The sequence below is a fragment of the Spermophilus citellus genome (genome assembly GCF_964194105.1).
Source record: "Spermophilus citellus genome assembly, chromosome: 10".
Taxonomy (NCBI): Eukaryota; Metazoa; Chordata; class Mammalia; order Rodentia; family Sciuridae; genus Spermophilus; species Spermophilus citellus.
In genome coordinates this window covers 125,938,223-125,947,310 of record NC_138197.1, presented here as the reverse complement: position 1 = coordinate 125,947,310, position 9,088 = coordinate 125,938,223, and the positions used below count along the sequence as shown (strand labels likewise).

The following is a 9,088-nucleotide window of genomic DNA, read 5'->3' as shown; positions in this document are numbered from 1 at the left end:
CCCAAAATAAATAAATAAATAAGTCAAACGTAGGATGAGCGTGTGTCCAGCCAATCCACTTCTGGGTATACATCCCAAAGAGTGAAAGTAGGGCGGGGCAGATGTTTGTCCAGCAAGGTTCAGAGCAGCATGATTCACAACAGCCCAGAGGAGGAAACAACCCAAGTGCCCATGGAAGATGAACGGGTAAACAAAATGTAGCATACACAGGGGCATGATCTGGCCCTGCACAGAAGACACATGCTGCAACACGGGGGACCCCAGGACAGTGTGTCTACGAAACAGGCTGCTCAGTCCCAAGGAGATTCCCGCATGATTCCACCTCGGCGAGGTCCCTCGAGTGGTCGCACTCAGGGAGACAGAGTAGCAGGCCACGGGGGGCTGAGGAGGGAAACAGGAATTACCGTGTAATGGGTTCAAAGTTTCTGTTTGGGATAATGAATAAGTTCCGGAAATGGATAATGATTCTGTTTGTACAAGACAGAATGTGCTTCTGAATTAGACACTTAAAAAGGCTAAAATGGGGGGGGCTGGGGTTGTGGCTCAACCAAAGAGTGCTCACCTGACACATGTGAGGCCCTGGGTTCAATCCTCAGCACCACATAAAAAATAAAATGAAGGTATTGTGTCCAAGTACAACTAATATATATATATAGTGGGAGGCCAACCTTGCGGGGTGACTGAGTTATACTCCCCAGCTGGGTGCTGAGGCGCTCAGTCACAGAAATGGGTGTGTCTTGCTACAGCCCCATGGTGAAGCTATGCTCACCTGTTCCTTTGTAATATAACCCCTTGCCCTGTTTAGGATAGAATCTTCCATGGAAGTGCCTTGTGTGTCCCCTCTTCTTACTGTGCCCTTGGGTGTGGCCTACCCAGGTGTCAGTCAACCTGCTGACAATGGACATCATGAAGATAGACTCAGCCCCTGAAACCTGACCCCTTGCCTCATTTGAATAGCTTCTCTTCAATAAAAGGGGTCAGCGGGTGCTCTCTCTCTCTCTTTCTGCGGACCCTTAAGGTAAGAGGAACCGTCACAGCAACCCCAAAGAAAAGGTATTTGTGTCTCTTGTGTGGTTATTTCGTGCAGCCCAGTTAGCCCAGTTTAACTAGAGTGACCCCTGAGCCTTTTAGTCGCGAGAACAGAAACCCGGCAATATAAAATGGGGCCGGGTACAGTGGCACACACCTGTAATCCCAGCGATTCTGGAGGCTGAGGCAGGAGAATTGAGAGTCAGCAACTTCGTAAGGTCCTAAAGCAACTCTATGAGGTCCTGTCTCTAAATAAAATATTTTAAAAAAGGGCTGGGGATGTGGTTCAGTGGTAAAGCATCCCTGAGTTCAATCCCTAATACACACACACACATACACACACACACACACACACACAAAGGTTAAAATGGTAAATTTGGTTCTATGTCTATTTGACCACCATAAAAAGGTTAATTTTTTTCAAAACCCTGTGACTCAGGTCTTGCTGGCCCTGGCCCTGGCTCCCGCTCACTCCCTTGGAAGTAGCCCACGGCCCTGGGGTGAGCCGGGACCAGAGGCCCTCGGAGGACTGAATCCTGCCGCTGGCTGAGCTGGAAGGGGATCCTTCTCAGGTGGGTCTCGAGGAGACTGTGGTCCCGCCGACACCCCCAGGGCCACCTGGAAGAGACGCAGATGGAGAGCAGCCCACAGCACCAGGCCAGGCCCACAGAACCCCTCAGGCCTGATGGTGTGGCTTTGGGGTCGTTTGTTTCTTGAGATTCTTGTTTTCTGTATATGATGAGGGTTGGGTGGTTGGAAGCCTTTCTGGCTGGGGAGACTGTCTCTCCTGGGGCCAGCCGATGAGCGTGCCCAGCATCACCCTGCAGTCCCTGAGCCCCAGCAGGCACCAGCCCTCGGCCTTCCTCATCCCGGGGCCAGGACTGCCCCGTAGCTGGAGCCGTTGATGACTCAGATGGGCCAGTCCTCACTGGTCAGCTGCCTGCTCCGCCTGCAGAAATGCCAGCACAGGCGTGGTCTTCCCATGCTCCTGTCCCCTGACCTCCTGATCTAGGGGTGCTTTCCCAGGTGGCCGCTGTGTCCTGTGAGTGTGACATCACACACTTTCCGGAGCCTCTCCTGAGTCCCTTCTTGTGACCCACCACCAGGAACACACAGCAGCATGTGGGAGAGAGCGCCCCTCCTCCTGGCCGGCCCCTCACATTCCTTAACTGCACAGGACAGTGCTCATGGACGTGCCCGTGACTGTGAGGCAGGCTGGAAGGCTAAAGGATAATATCAGACGAGGCCCTGTCACCTCCTGGTGACGGCCCTGACTTTAGAGCCAGGCTTGTCTTCAGGCTCTGCAGCTTCCCAGCTGTGTGACTTTGGTCAATATACTAGATCTCTCTGTGCTTGTTGTCCTCTGTAGAATGCAGATAATGAGCGTCTTCCTCATAGAGTCACTCCAAGGATGGAGATCACAGTCGGCCCTCTGTATCTGTGGATGCCACCTTGTCACTTCAGTCAACCCCCGTGGAAAGAAAATGACATCTACTGAACAAGTACAGACTTTTTCTTGATATTTTTCCCCAGAGGATACAGTGTAACAGTTGTTTGCATAGCATGGACATCCCGTTGGTATTGTAGCTAACCTGGGGGTGATCTAAAGTAATGGGAGGGTGAGAGCAGGTGATATGCAAACACAGGCCATTTTACACAAGGGAGGAGAGCATCCACAGGTGTCGGCCTCTGGGGGTCCTGGGACCCATCACCCATTGACACCAAGGGACCACTCTACTTATAAAACATAGAACAGTGCCTGGCACTCAGCTCCTTATGGTGTTGTATAAATGTTATCTTATTAATTGTTACTACTACTAAAGAATCTTATCATTTTGCTAAACATCACAATTATACCTAAAATTATCAAATAGCACCAGGCGTGGCAGCACACACCTGTAATTCCAGCAACGTGGGAGGTGGAAGCAGGAGGATCTCAAGTACAAGGGCAGCCTGGGCACTTAGCGAGGTCTTGTCTTGAAATAAAAAATTAAAAGGACTGGGGATTGTAGCTCAGTGGCAAAGCACTTCTCCCAACACATAAAGTAACATGAAATGAGAGGAAATAAAGGGAAATTTTGTTAAATCACAGTAGCCAATTAAAAGCTGTTAGCTCTTGTGCAGGGCTTTTGCTGTGATTGACGATTCTTATTTAGTTCCTTGGATTCATATCTGTTCCCTTGGTTACCAAGGGAATTTGCATGGTGTATTAGGATACCCCACCTCCGGACTTGGGATGGATCCCCAAGGCCAACCTGTCATTACAGTACTCTGCAGATGCAGCTACCCCGTCACCTGGGAGTCAAATTCTGCTGGCCCACAGGGCAGGAGATGCCGTACAGATGTGTGACGCTGGTGGAAGGCCCCTCCAGCCTCATTTTTAGATCCACATAGAAACTGGACATCTGCTCTTTCCCCACCTCTTGAGCCATGGGGAAGAAGAAACCAAATGTGAGTGGTCCTATTCCTGGGGAAGGGGAGGCTGGCTGGTAGCTGACCCACCTCCAGGGGCCTGCATGACTATGAGTGAGTCGCCCTCTCTCCCTGAGCCTCTGACTGGACCCTGTACGGGGAGGTGGCCTAGGCCATCACCCTGGCATCTGAGAAGCCCTTCGGGCGGAAGTGAAGCTATGTGCTGAGACCTTGTGCACCTGCTGTCCTGCTGCCCCCAGCTTTGGGCTGTCTTGAATGGTGCTCTGTTGTGACGGACGTGCCATTTGGGGTTTGAATGCCTGTTTTCATTTCTTTGGGAGACACACATATCTAGGAGTGGCATGCTGAGTCATTCTGCAATTCTATGTTTAACTTTTTCAGGAAATGCCCATTCTCTTCAATAGCAGCCCCAGCATTGGATATTCCAAGGAGCATGCGCAAGGGTTCCAATTTCTCCATCCTCACAAGCACTTGATTTTTCTTTTTCGTTGCTGCTGTTTTAGATTATAGGCATCCTAGAGGGCACCAAGGGCTTTGATTTGCATTTCCTTAATGACTGACTACGATGTTGAGCGCCTTATTGTGTTGCCTTTTGGCCTCTGAAGAACTTGAATAACTTCTTTGGACCTTCAAGTACTGTCTATTTTTTGAGTGGTTTTCTTTTGGTTGTAGTCATAAGAATCCTTTACGTATTCTGCACACAAGGCCCTTGCTAGAGAAATGCTTTGCAGATGTTTTCTTCCATTCTATAGATTGTCCTCTCACTTTTATCCTTTGATGCACAAAGTTTTAATTCTGTCTTATGTGTTTGTCTTATCTTTTGTTGCATGTGTTATCTAATATTTGTCTTTGTTTATTTTTTACCTAGTATTTAAAAATACCTGCTGAGTCCAGATACTATGTTGATCAAGAGGAAATATTTTCCCTAGCTCCAGTGGGGCAGGATAATAGTTTTAAAAATTTGCTTTAAGCTACAGGTAGCAGACCTTCAAATTAAGTGGCTTAAACAATAAAAACATTTAATTGCCTCAAATAACAAGGGAGCTTGAAATAGGCAGTTCCTGTGCTGAGCCTTAGTTGCTCTACTATATTATCAAGAACCCAAGTTCTCTGTAATCCAGACTATGCTACCTTTTCATCGTTTGCTTATTACTTCATGGTTGCAACATAGCTGCCACAGCTCCAGATATCACATTCTCATACCATTGCTCCCATAGCCAGCAAGCAAAGGGGCAGCTGAAACAGCCAAGAGAACTTGACTGTATTCCTCTCATTTCTTCATTCTCTCCTTCCCTTCCACCTGCTCCATCTATCTCATATTCTAATTTGGCCAGGAAGAAAAATCTTTCCCAGAAGACTCTCCTTGTGTCACATGGCCACCTGTAACTGTAAGAGGATCCTAAGATTGAGCATTTTTAGGAAGAAGAAGCAGGGGGAGACAGCTGGCCTGTGGGAGTCCCACGGGCAATAGCAATGACCCAACCTAACGCAGGGATGACAATAGCACCTTCAGCCTGGAGCAGAGTGACACAGCTGGTGGCCTCCTGGTGAGTCCTGGGGTGACCGAAGGACATGAGGTAAAGGTCAGTCGTGGCAAATAAGGAGCAGCGTGAGGGTCTCTGGGAGTGTTGAGAGAAACAGTGGGTCTGGGAGGCGAAGTCAGAGTTTCCTGGAGGCAGCAGCCGCAGCGGTTGAGGGGCAGCCTTGGAGGCAAAGAGCTGGGTCTTGCGTCCTGACTCTCACTGCTGCAGACTGCAGCCACCGTGTCATCCACTCGGGTCTCCGCTTCTCTTTTGTAAATAGGGTTAAAACCATCCTCCTCCCAGTTGCCTGGGAGCATTAAGTTAAATGAAGTTGAGTAAAAGGAGGTGCAGCCGCTGGTGCTCCTCCTGCAGGAGGCGCTGCTGCTGCTGTGTGGCATGCTCAGTGCCACTGCTGTCGTCCCTGCAGTGGGGTGGACGGTTAAAGTGGCAGAGCACATGTAGATCCCAGCCAAAATGTCACTTTTTCTTTTTTTTCAACATCTGAAGTAAACTTCTTTTTTAAAAAAATATTTATTTTTCAGTTATAGGTGGACACAATTTCTTTATTTTATTTTTTTCTGTGGTACTAAGGATCAAACCCAGTGCCTTACACATGTTAGGTAGGCACTCTTACCTCTGGGCCACAACTCCAACCCCTAAACTTCTATTTTTTTTTTTTTTTGAATCTTTTTTTCAGTTGTTGATGGACCTTTATTTTACTTATTTATATGCAGTGTTAAGAATTGAACCCAGGGCCTCACACATGCCTAGGCTCTACCACTGAGCCACAACCCCAGCCTCTGAACTAAACTTCTTGATTGACTCTTCATTCCCACTGATGATGGAAATGTGACCTCGGTTTAGAGCACCCCCCCTCCAGGGCTGCAGCTGGCCACAAGGGACTTGCATTGAACCAAGTCCTAGGGAGGGGTGTCATGAACTGCCCTAGCAAGTTCTGCCTGGTCAGAGCCAGTCAAGTTCAACTAGATGAATCAGAGACAAAAAAATCAGTAAGACAAATAAAGATGATAGAAAGATGCAGATATAGCTAGATGAAGAGAGAGCTCCATCCCACCCTCCCTATCAGTGGGCTCCACATCAGCAGAGCCAACCAACCATAGATGGAAAACATTTGGGAAAAAAATTGTACCTGCCTGGAACATGTACAGATCTTTTTTCTTATCATCATTCCCCAAATGACAGTCTATCAACTACATTTACATTGTATTAGGTATTATAAGTAATTCCAACACATTTAAGTTTTGGAAGAGGATGCAAGTAGGTTATATGCAAATACTATGCCATTTTATATAAGTGTTCTGAGCATCCACAGATTGTGGTATCTGTGGGGGTCCTGGAACCCATCCCTAAGGATGCTCACTGACCACTACACATGCATGTGTAGAGAGCACTTTTTGCAGGAAATCGTTTTCTGTGCTGGGTGGGCACCGGCTAGGCAAGTTCACGGCCGGGAGGGCAGCTTGTCAAGAGGGCTGATGCTCTTGAGACAAGGTAAAACCACGGTCCCCAGGCAGATTTTCTTCTTCAAAGGGGCTCAGTTCTACCCTTTGAGCCTTTCAACTGATGGAATGAGACCCACCCAGATTATCTAGGATAATCTTCTTACTTGAAGTAAACTAATTATAAAGGAATCACATCCACAGAATGTCTAGATGAATGAGCAAATGACTGCAAGCGACAGTCCAGCCAGGTAGACACAGGAACTGTCATCCATGGAACATCTCTGCTGTCCTCGTCTCCGAGCCACTGGCCACCTCCAGGAGCCTCCTCACAGCCCGGCATGGTGTGTGGCTGAGCTGGGTCCCCACAAGACAACCTGGATTTGAATCGTGCTCTGCCATCACTAGCCTGGGGACACTGGGCGAGTTACTTACCCTCCCTATACCTCAGTTCTTGACTGTGGAATGGAGGTAGAGTAGTGTCCACCTCGTATGGCTGTTGTGAGGACTAAAGGCACGAGAATATGTTAAAAGTCCTAGAATTGTGGCCAATGCAAGAAGGCTCACTAAATATTCTCATTCTGTTCCCGCCCTACGCTGGGGTGGTCCGGCTCTCAGATCTCGCACCTCGAGGGCCGGGGGATTATTTGGCGGCTCTGGACTCACGGCACCGCACGCCGAGTGGCCGGGAGCGGAGACAATGAGACACGTGGGCCGCGGACCCCAGAAGGGATCCTGGCAGGGCGCACGCGCCCCCTGGAGGAAACGGGGAGCCCGTCAGGTATGAAGTTAACGTCTGTGATCTTTGGGGACCGTGTGGCATCTTTGTTGGGAGACTTTTTAGCACGAAGACAGACGTTTTCTTCTCCCCTCATTTAAACCCACCCTTAGGAGGTACTTCCTGGGCCGCCAGCTCCGCAACCCGAGACCGAGGTTTGCCACGTCTCCGCCTGGGAGGAAGGGCCTGCGGGGGCCCGCCTCCAGGGGGCGCACCCGAGCTTCTGCAGCAGCCTGCGGGCGGGCAGAGCGCGGCCGGCCCTGCACCGCCTGGGCCCCTGGGCGTTCTTGGAAAACCTGAGCAAGACGCTGGACTTCCTGCCACCAAATGGGTGCGGGCCTCCAGCTTTGCAATCCCGGCATTACTGCGCCTGTGATTCCATTGGTACTGCCAGCCTGGGGACGCCCGTCACGTGACCCTGCCCTGTTTCCTGGCTAGGCTGAGTTCCCTGGAGCCCGTCTCACTCTCTGCCTCCGTGGCTTGGTCCCTGAATAAGCGAGCCTTTCGATTTGATGGGTCTGTCGCCCGTGTCCCTGCTGTAGCTCTCCTTAGCCTCTGCAGAGCGTTCTGCGATGGAGGATTGGAAAGCAGCCCTTGGGAGTATGTAGGCTGATGGTCAAGGGCTCCTGCTGGTGGATTACCTGAGGATCACCGGCTGGGCCTCGGCAAAGGAGGCACAAGTTGTGTGACAGTGGTTGACACTGACCACAGCAGGCTGGAGGGAAAGGAGAGGACGAAGATAAAGGGACTTGGTAAGAGGTCTCATTTTCAAACGCCCCAGCCAAGCGTTCTGGACCACGCTGGTGCCCGTGGACTCTGAACCCTGCCTGGGAGGACAAGAGGCAGCACCTGTCCCCATCCCTATAGGCCTGTCAGTAGCTTCATCTGGGTCTCCTGCGTATAGAGCTCTAAAGTCCCCCTCCTTGCTAGTAGAGAACCAGGCTGGGGGCAGGGAAGGATCTTGGGTATTGCAAACAAACCTAAGACCCTAACTCTGATCTTTTTTTTGTTTTTTTTGTACCAGGGATTGAACTCAGGGGCACTCGACCACTGAGCCACATCCTCAGTCCTATTTTGTATTTTATTAGAGACAGGGTCTCACTGAGTTGCCTAGTGCCTCACTGAATTGCTGAGGCTGGCTTTGAACTCGTGATCCTCCTGCCTCTGCTCCCTCTCGGCTGGGATGACAGCTGTGTGCCGCCCTTCCTGGCCTTCCTGACTCTGATCTTGTCCCTAATAATATCTCTACCATCCTGGATCAGTTCTATGAGCCTCAGTTTCCTCATCTATAAAATGGACATCATAATTCCTACATTTTAGGATTAAAGAAGATGTATAGTAAAGCCTAGTCCAGAAGCTGACATGTAGACAATAAATAAATATTTGTTGGATAAATGAATTAGTTGACTATTCAGTTAACCGATACTATGCGTATTATATATAGGTAGAACCTCAAGCTCACAACCCACAGAACCAGAACCGGAAGCACCTTAGAGATTGTGGCCCAACTCCTTCATGATAATGTTGAGAGTCTTTCCAGATTCATTGATCAAGGTAGAATGATTAGGAGTGAGGACCATAGGGCCAAGGGACTTGATTCTAAGACTTGCTGTGACAGTAACTAGAATGTGTTATCCTGGACTAGTTACTTAATCTCCCATTGCCTCAGTTTTCTCAGATGTGAAATGGAGATGGTGGTATTGGCTTCACAGGTTGCTGGAAAGAGTAATGAGGGAATGCCGGGACACCGTAAGAGTTAAGTAAATATTAGCTATTGTACCAGTGACCGTCAGGGATTGTGTCAGACAGAGATCATCTTGTTGAAAGGTAAGTGGTTTCTAAACTTCCCCCCAAAAAATCAAAAC

At 49.3% G+C, this 9,088-nt stretch overlaps 1 long non-coding RNA gene across 1 annotated transcript; it reads left to right on the top strand.

Moving 5' to 3' along the window:
- Positions 1 to 4,559: 4,559 nt before the first annotated feature.
- Positions 4,560 to 8,490, top strand: LOC308658971. The gene is made up of 3 exons (XR_014024263.1): positions 4,560 to 5,009; positions 7,064 to 7,226; positions 7,337 to 8,490. It is a non-coding gene; the product is annotated as an uncharacterized lncRNA (long non-coding RNA).
- The last annotated feature ends 598 nt before the right edge of the window (positions 8,491 to 9,088 follow it).